This window comes from Neomonachus schauinslandi, chromosome 9 (genome assembly GCF_002201575.2).
Source record: "Neomonachus schauinslandi chromosome 9, ASM220157v2, whole genome shotgun sequence".
Lineage (NCBI taxonomy): Eukaryota > Metazoa > Chordata > Mammalia > Carnivora > Phocidae > Neomonachus > Neomonachus schauinslandi.
Window position 1 is genome coordinate 1,289,058 of NC_058411.1, and position 8,203 is coordinate 1,297,260.

Genomic DNA, 8,203 nt, shown 5'->3' on the forward strand with positions numbered 1-8,203 from the left:
TCCCACTAGGAATAAGCAAGCTTTTAAATTAGCTTTGTCTTGTGGGTTGGTGACTTTAATTAATCATTTTAGCCTATGCGCCGTTTCCTGGAGTCAGTGGAGGGAACCTGGGATGCAGAATTTGCCAGAAGATTTCAGAGGCCAGTATTTCCAAGAACCTCCAGGGTCATCTGCTTGTTTTATTTCCAGGGATGACCCTTCCTCACCTGGCCAGGCATTGGCAGGGGGAAGCACTGGCAGGTCCTAGGACCGGCCTCTGCCCCTGCCTGGCTGTGGAGCATCTGACACATGGGAATGAAGCTACCTGCAACCCAGGCCCATCTGTGACCTGAGCCACCTGTGACCCAGCTCACCTGTGACCTGAGGGACTATCCTTCCCCCTTGCTGTCAGGAGCACAGGCAGCTCAGTCCCAGGTCCCCTCCCCTGCAGGAGCAAGGGGTGTGAGGTGGGCTGCTCACAGGACCTCGGGGCCTGAAGGCACACCCCAGAGCTGGAGGGGATGGGAGGGGCCCAGAAGGCCAACCAAGAAGCCCCAGAGGGGCTGAGCAGAGGGTGGGAGGAAGGGTGTGGGAAGATCTCCCAGGGAGGCCACGGAGGGGTTATTGTGAAAGGGGGTCTCTGAAGACTCTCCACACACACCTGGGAAGGAGGAGTCTGAGTTTGGGAAGGGTACTTGGCCCTGGAAGTGCTATCAGCCCAGCGGCCCAGAGGCTGAGGTCACACCGTGTGCTCAGGCTTAGGGCAGCTGGGGGCTGGGATCAAGAGCCGTGCCCCAGCCTTGGTCTCCCACCCCTCATCTGTATATGGACAGCTTCTTGGGGGTTGTCATGGCCCCGAAGCCACCACTGCTGGCGGCTGGAGCCGTGCCCCATTGGTACCTGGGGCAGAAGTTGCTCAGGGGACAGGAGCATGGCTGAGGTCACAACTGGGCCCAAAAGCAGACTTCCAGCCCGGACGTTGCTGTTGATGCCCAGCAGAGCGCCAGCTGAAGGCCAGTCCTGACAGTGCGGTCGAGACTGGACGGGCCTCCCCCGGAACCTCAAGTCTTCAGGCTCAGGCACCTCCGTGGCTGCTCAGGATGCCAGCACGGGGCGTGGAGGGCGCCCCAGGCTCCGCAGAGTTGGGCCCTGTGTGCTGGCCCTCCCATAGGCTGCCCACCTCCAAGGTGGGGACCCAGCCAGGAGGGGCGAGGCTGGCTGGGTGGGCGGGGCAGCCCCGGGCTCTTCCCACCGCAGAACAATGCCTCCCAGAGCTAGAGCCGCCTGGCCCAGCCTCGGCCCTACAGGCCTAAGAGCCCTCCTTCCTCACCCTGCTCACCCTGCTGGGGCCAGTGCTGGGGGAGAATTACGCTGGAGGCTGTGTTGGCCCCGAGGTCCCATCAGGCAGGAGGGACACGGGATGTGAGCTCAATTAACTCCGTGGCAAGACGTGGACACAGTGGGGTCTGCAGCATTCAGCAAGGGCTGGAAAGCCAGGCGAGGCCTGCTGTGGGCTGTCACAGGTCCTATAGGTCAACCAAGGTGGCTGTGAGGTTGGGGGGGCTCCACCTGAGACCCTAACCTGCCTCTGGAGCCATACCCCCTGGCCCCACTCCCCCTGGCCCCAAGTCTCCCCACAGCAGCTCCTGCCTGCTCACCCAGACAGACCACCCAGCTGCAGGGCCGGAAGCTTCTGGTGTCCACGTTATGGAGGCTAGGAGCAGGAAGGGTCTGGTGAAGGTCATCTTGGTCAGGGGATCAGAGCATCAGGGCAGAGGTGGACCTTACTCAGATCTTCTGGCTCTGGCCCAGGTTGTACCCCCAGGGCTCCCCATGGCTCGACTGCACCCCTAGAGTTCTCCCATGGCCCAGGCTTTACCCCTAGAGGACCCCAGGGCCCGAGCTGCACCCCAGAGCCCCCATGGCCTGGGTTGCACCCACAGAATTCCCCCAAGGCCCAGGTGGCATCCCAAAGTCCCCCTTCTAGGCTGCATTCTCAGCATACCCCGTGGCCCAAGGTGCACTCCAGACCACCTGGTCCTTATTGGGGAGCACAGTGTCCCACTTGCCCCGGCCTCCACACACCCAGCAGTGAACCCACCGTCTGGTCAGGAACCCCTCAACACCCCAGGGACTTTGCATGGCTACTTCTGCTGCCTAGAAAGTTCTCTGCCTGTGGGCCTCATTCTTGATGTCACTTGCTCCCGGAGGCCATCCTGAGCCCTGCCCTGCTCAGGTTCTTCCACTCCATCCGAGGACCCCAGCCCTGCTCCTCCGATCAGTGTCTGCAAGAAACTTTGCTCACCTTCCCTGTTAGACTGTGACCATCTCCCCTCCCACAGTAGCCTGGGGCTCAACACAGAACGGGAGTGACAGTGGGGCACGGAACTCCCATTCCCAACAGGCTCAGCTGCCAGGTGTGGGCAGGGCTGGGGCCACCACTGAGGGGAGCCGGCCCAGGGACAGGGAGTGATGGGACCCTGCGTGAGACCAGGGTCCAAGCCCCAGGTACCTGCTCCCTTGTCCCGTTGAACTTCGCTAGTAAAACTCAAACCAGGGGATAAAATTATTAAGGATTTCAAGCTGCCGTCTCCTGTCCAAGAATGGGACCCGGTGTGCCTGCCCTGGCCACGTGCCTGGGATGGTGGCCCTCCTCAGGCATGTCTGTCCGCAGGCGACAGGCGGTCCTGCTCTGGGGGCTCGGCTGGCCCAGCTGCCTGCCTCCCCGACAGGCCTGCAGTTCTCAGAGCCCCCCAGTGCTCTCCAGCTGCTGTACATTGGGGTCATCTCCGGTTGCTCTTAAACCTTCTGGATGGTTCCAGGGAGTCACTCTATGGGCGGACGGATGCCGGAACCCACCCCCCAGCACAGACAGGCGTGTGCCCGCTGACAGGCCCGCACCCCTTTCCCTCAGCGCCTGTAACCGCCGCAAAACGCGCAAGAAGAGCCTGCTGGGTACAAAGAGTGCTTGTTAAGAACGGCGCTCCCCACGTCATCCGCACAGGAGCCCTGGAGGGGTTCCTCTGAGGGTGGAGTGCACAAGGCAGCCGGCCTTCCTGTGAGGGATGCCAGCCAGAGGCTTCCGTGGGCCCAGCAGGCCGGACAGCTCGCGAGCCAAGCCGCGCCGGCCCCGACGGTGACCCCGCGTGGAGAGCAGAGCGGACGGCGCCCGATGCCGTGCGGTCCCCCGGATCAGGCTGTGTTCTTCCCAAGCCATGTGATGAGCCTCCTGTGGGAAGCCTGCCGTGGCCTTATTCAGGCGGGGGTCCTGGGCTGCCATCCCCGACTCACTCCCGCGGACGCAGCCGCAGACCCTGCCACCCCTGGGACCCAAGACTCTGTTAGACACAGGCTGAAGGCGTCACAGATGTTTCCGGAAGCCGCAGCTTTGCCCTGGCTGCCATGTGCTGAGTGCTCCTGCCACGGGGCGGCTGTGCTCCATCCCCCTTTAGAGGAGGGGTGGACGGGGTCTGAAGTAACTCACGCAGGCCCCACGGCTGGTACTCGGCTGCCGGGACACACAGAGGGAAGGCACCTCCAACCCTCACCCCTCCTCCCAGCTTGAGGCTGGGTCTGCAGGGTCTCTGCATCCCGGGGCCCCCGTGCCCCGAATCCCAGCGGGCCAACCCCAGGGGAGACCCCCACAGGCATCTGACCTCTGGCCTGAGCATCCCTCTCAGGGTGAGGTGTCCACTCATCCAGAGCTATCTGGAAAAAAGCTGCAAAGTGCTGCAGTGACCATGACCATGGACGGCCACAGCAGTTTGCCCTGAACCCCACCAGAGCCCCTCCTTCCCACAAACCTCGAAGAGGTGGGCTCATAGCCCAGGCCCACGTGGCCTTCCAGAACGTGGCACAGACAAATCCAGGCAGGGCCAAGGACACCAGGCCCGACCACAACTCTGAGGATGCAGTGGGGGCGACCCCTTGGATGGGGGTTCGGGAACACCACTGCTGGCATGCATGGAGGGTGGGGTCCACACCTTTCTGGCCATCCTGGATCCACCTGCAGCGTGAGAGGTGGGACAGGTGGTTGGGCGGGGGCCGGGTGTCAGGCCAGGTGTGAGATGCTGGGGTCCGCGGGGCGGTCTGCTGGCCTCTGCTCAGATGTGGCTGCCGGCACCCCCACCCCCAGTAGAGTACAGCAGGCCTGCGCCCAGGGCCAGGGCTGGCCAGGAGGCCACCCGAGCCCAATCCTAGTGTGGACAGCTTTGCATGCAGGCGACCCTAGGTGAGAGCCAGGAAACATCCTCAGAGCCTGGGGTGCCTCGTGCCTGGACGCAGCAAGCCTGGTTGTCGCTAATTTATTGCAAATTGTTTGGGAAAGCCAGTTTAATTAAAATCTAAATGAACCTCCCAGGAGGGCCTGCTCCCCTGGCCCCAGCCGGTATTAATGAGGAGAGGCAGGCATTTCAGGATCGGAGTGGCTTTCATGTTTTTGTCATCCTGAAGCCCCCGAGATAATACAATTTATTCATGGAATTCACACTCCAGTGGTGTAAATAAATGGCGGGCTGGGGTGCAGAGAGAATCTCGCAGAATCCCAGACCGGAACCCGGCAATGATTTAGGGACAGCCTTTCCGATGGTAAATCAGAGTGCAGGCGAGGAGCTGAGGGGCAGGCAGGGGCCACCTCAGGCTGCTGGTCAGGGTGTGGCTGCTTTCTGGAGATATAAAATAATGTCTGGGAAAGTATTCCTCTCGGCTTGTTTTGGGGTGGACATTGATGGGCCAAGAAGCAAGGTCCTCCCCGTGCCCCAGGCCATGCCGAGGACAGAGGTAGCCGATGGCCATGGTGCCTCCCTTGCTGTGTGCGCTGGGCAATCTTCGTTTCCCCGCCCATAGCTGCAGCGGGAGATCCTGCAGGCCCGCCTCCCCTTGGGCTTCTGCGTTCTATAAGCAGAGCGGCAAGTGCCCAGCAAGTACCCAGTGTAGGGCAGAACACGCTGGCTTGTGATCCCACCAGACCTGCTAATTCCTCTCCTACCCGCTGTCCACTCACGGCAGACGTGGCCCAGGGAGCGGCTGTGTGTGGCTCCGAAGACGTAAGCCAGGGAGGGGCAGGTGGCATGGCCTCAGGGTGGAGGTCAAGGAGGACAGAGAGCCGGGCACAGGCCCTCAGCCCCTCCACATCTCAGCTGGTCAGCCTCAGGCCGCAGGACCCTCTGCTGCCAACCAGGGACAGTCGCGTGGCTCCTTCATCTGGTCTGGGGGCCTGGAGTGCTCTTGCACAGAGAGTCCGAGGACAGGCCCCGTAGCAGTCGCTTCGTCGTTAACAGTGCCTGTCTCTTTCCTAGGCTGAGGGCTGCCCCAGGCAGTGCCTGGTCTGATGTACCTCGGCCTCGCCCACCCCATGGGAGACCTGCTGCAGAGTGGATGGACGGACGGACAGGTGCACGGGACAACTGGCCGGCGGGGTTACAAGGCTGGGGAACCTCAACACACCCGAGAAGCTCGGCCACCCTGAGTTCCCCTCTGGCCCCAGGTGATTTAAAAGCTGCAGCTACGGAGGAGGAGAAACCAGGAACCAGCTCCCTCCTACAATCCCGTGGCCAGCTCCGGGTTTCCGGGGCTCCTCAGACAGCACTGGAACAAGACGTCATTTCTGAGTGTGGTGGAGCACTGCCTCTCCATCACTGTTGCGTGGCGGCTGGACCCCGGCCCACCCCACCCCGCTCCCCTGCCCGGCCCCACGTGCCCGCTGCACCTGTCACCCACGCCGGGGCTGCAGTTAAACACACTTTGGCGCTTTCACTGGGGACTCTCCAGCGTTATGATAAATAATTGAAACTAAACCACATGTGTCAAAGTAGATGAACCTCTCGCAGAGGGGAATGAATCTGCGCAGCTTGAGCTATCTTTCTCCTGAGACGCCATAAAACAAGGACATAAGTGAGGACAAGGTCTGGTTCCGTGCTGCAAGAGGAGGTGGGGGGGGTGGGAAGATGACCGGAGCCAACGCCTGCCCCATCCTGGGGACGCCAGGCAGGCCCCTGCTTCCGTTTTCCTTCCTCACCTGGAAGACGGGACGCTGCGGATCTGCTCATGGCCGCCCTGGGAAGACCAGGCACGCCAAGCCCGCAGCTAGCTTCGTCTCCCGCTGGAGCCGGGGCCCAGTCTCAGGAGCTGCCAGCCCCGCAGTGGCTGCCTGGCACCCTGGCGTGGCCCCAAAGCCATAGCAACACTGGCCTGGCATGCTGCCGTGTTTGTCCAAGCCGATGGCCCAGGGAGCGGCTCTCCCAGACGTGATTCCAGCTTCCCAGCTTCGGAGCCCCAGCGACAGCCCGTGAGCGTTCTCTGTCCCTGCATCCCAGGCCACCGTGGGTCGAAGGCCCCACGCCCGCCCAGAGCTGCGAGCCCGGCGGGCAGGAGCGCGTCGTTATGCATTGATTTACATTTACTGCTTCGTGTTCAGGTGCTCCTTCCACGTTAAGTACACTCACCGATTTTTTATGCAAGATTAAACAACTTAACGGCCTGAACAAGTTGGATGACAAGACTTTAATTGCTATTTTTCTCCCTCCATCCCTCAGGAGGGTCATATGCAGGCATTTAGAGAAGTATTTCATAAAACAGGAAAGACAGCAAATCACAAAGTTCTGTGCACCTTTGCTTTCCAAGCTCCCCACCATAAGGCCGCAGCCGCCCCCACCCCGGGCAGGGGTATCACCATCTCCAGAGGCCCCGAGTCCTTTCAGGGCGTCCACGGAGGGGGCGGAGAGAGGAACCCCCGAGGGGCACCCCAGCCCGAGCAAGCAGAGGCCTCGCCCTGAGACCCCGCCAGTCTGTCTCTGACTCCAAGCGGCTCCCGGTTTCTCATCCCCGGCTCCATTTCAAGTCACACACTCACACACTCACCCATTCTCGCACCAAGGGTCTACAGAGCCACCACCGTGTGCTGGGCCCAGCCGCCCACCGACCCCGAGGACACACATGGCCCCTGAGGAGTGGGGGCGCAGTGGGGGAGGGCAGAGGTCCCTGGAGCCCCGAGTGTGTCACTCCACGGGCAGTGGGGCTTTCCACTGACATGTGTCGCACGGCTGGCGTGATCAATGCTGCCAATACGTGATGCCGCGAAGACGTGGGACACCCGTCTGTGAGAGCGTTTTTGTCTGGAAAAGGCATAAATTCTGGTGTGGGGGATGGGAAGGGAGGCAGAATAACAATGGTCATAATTTGTTAGCCAAGGACCCCACCTTGCCGACAGGACAGGCGTGATGAACAGCTCCTTAAGAACTCACGCATTCAGGAGGCCAGTGGAAATCAATCTTCTTTTCTCTATTCTCCAGTTCCCCGTGATTCTGAGGACCCACCTCTACCGCTTTCCTTGTTCATGCAGGATGTGTTCAAAGGACTCTGTAAGGTTAGAATTTCCCTTTTAAGAAATCGCTCAGGGCGGCAGGTTCCTGGGAAGAGCTGCCCAGCTGACACCTCTCATTAGCTGCCTCCTGGAGGGACTCTCGAGTCCTAAGTGGAGGAGGACAGAGGACGGATGGGGAAGACGCACACGCCGGGGAGGGGGCCCTGGGACCAGGCGGGTGGGGGGGCGCGGGGGGGGGTGTTGACTCCCTGAGGCAAAGTCGGCCTCACCTCCACTCCTCCGGCTGTGCACGGGGTGCTGATCTCGGGGATGGACATGTGGGTACAAATGCGGAGACCGAGTCCGGAGAGAGCCAAGGGAGCTTGGACCCTCCGCCAGCCGGCTCCCCGACCTGGCCCCCGAACCTGGCCCCCAGCTCCTACCCATACATGGGCATTTGCTCTGCATTCGCTCAGCAGCCCAGCCGGGTGCTGGCCTTGGAGGGTCAGTGGAGGACCTGAGCGCCCAGTTGTTTAAAGAGAAACGAGAAGAACCAGGCTCTGACCTCAGGGGCTCCTCGTTGAGCAGGGCTCACACACAGACATGCCTACATGTGCACACACACATGCAGATACACATGCAGATTCATGCACCAGTATGCACACACACACATGTTCACATTCACACGCACAGACATGCTTACATGTGCACACACAGATACACATGCAGATTCATGCACCAGTATGCACACTCAGACATGTTCACGTTCACACACACAGACATGCCTACACATGCACACACACAGATACACATGCAGATTCATGCACCAGTATGCACACACACATGCTCACATTCACACGTACAGACATGCCTACACGTGCACACACACAGATACACATGCAGATTCATGCACCAGTATGCACA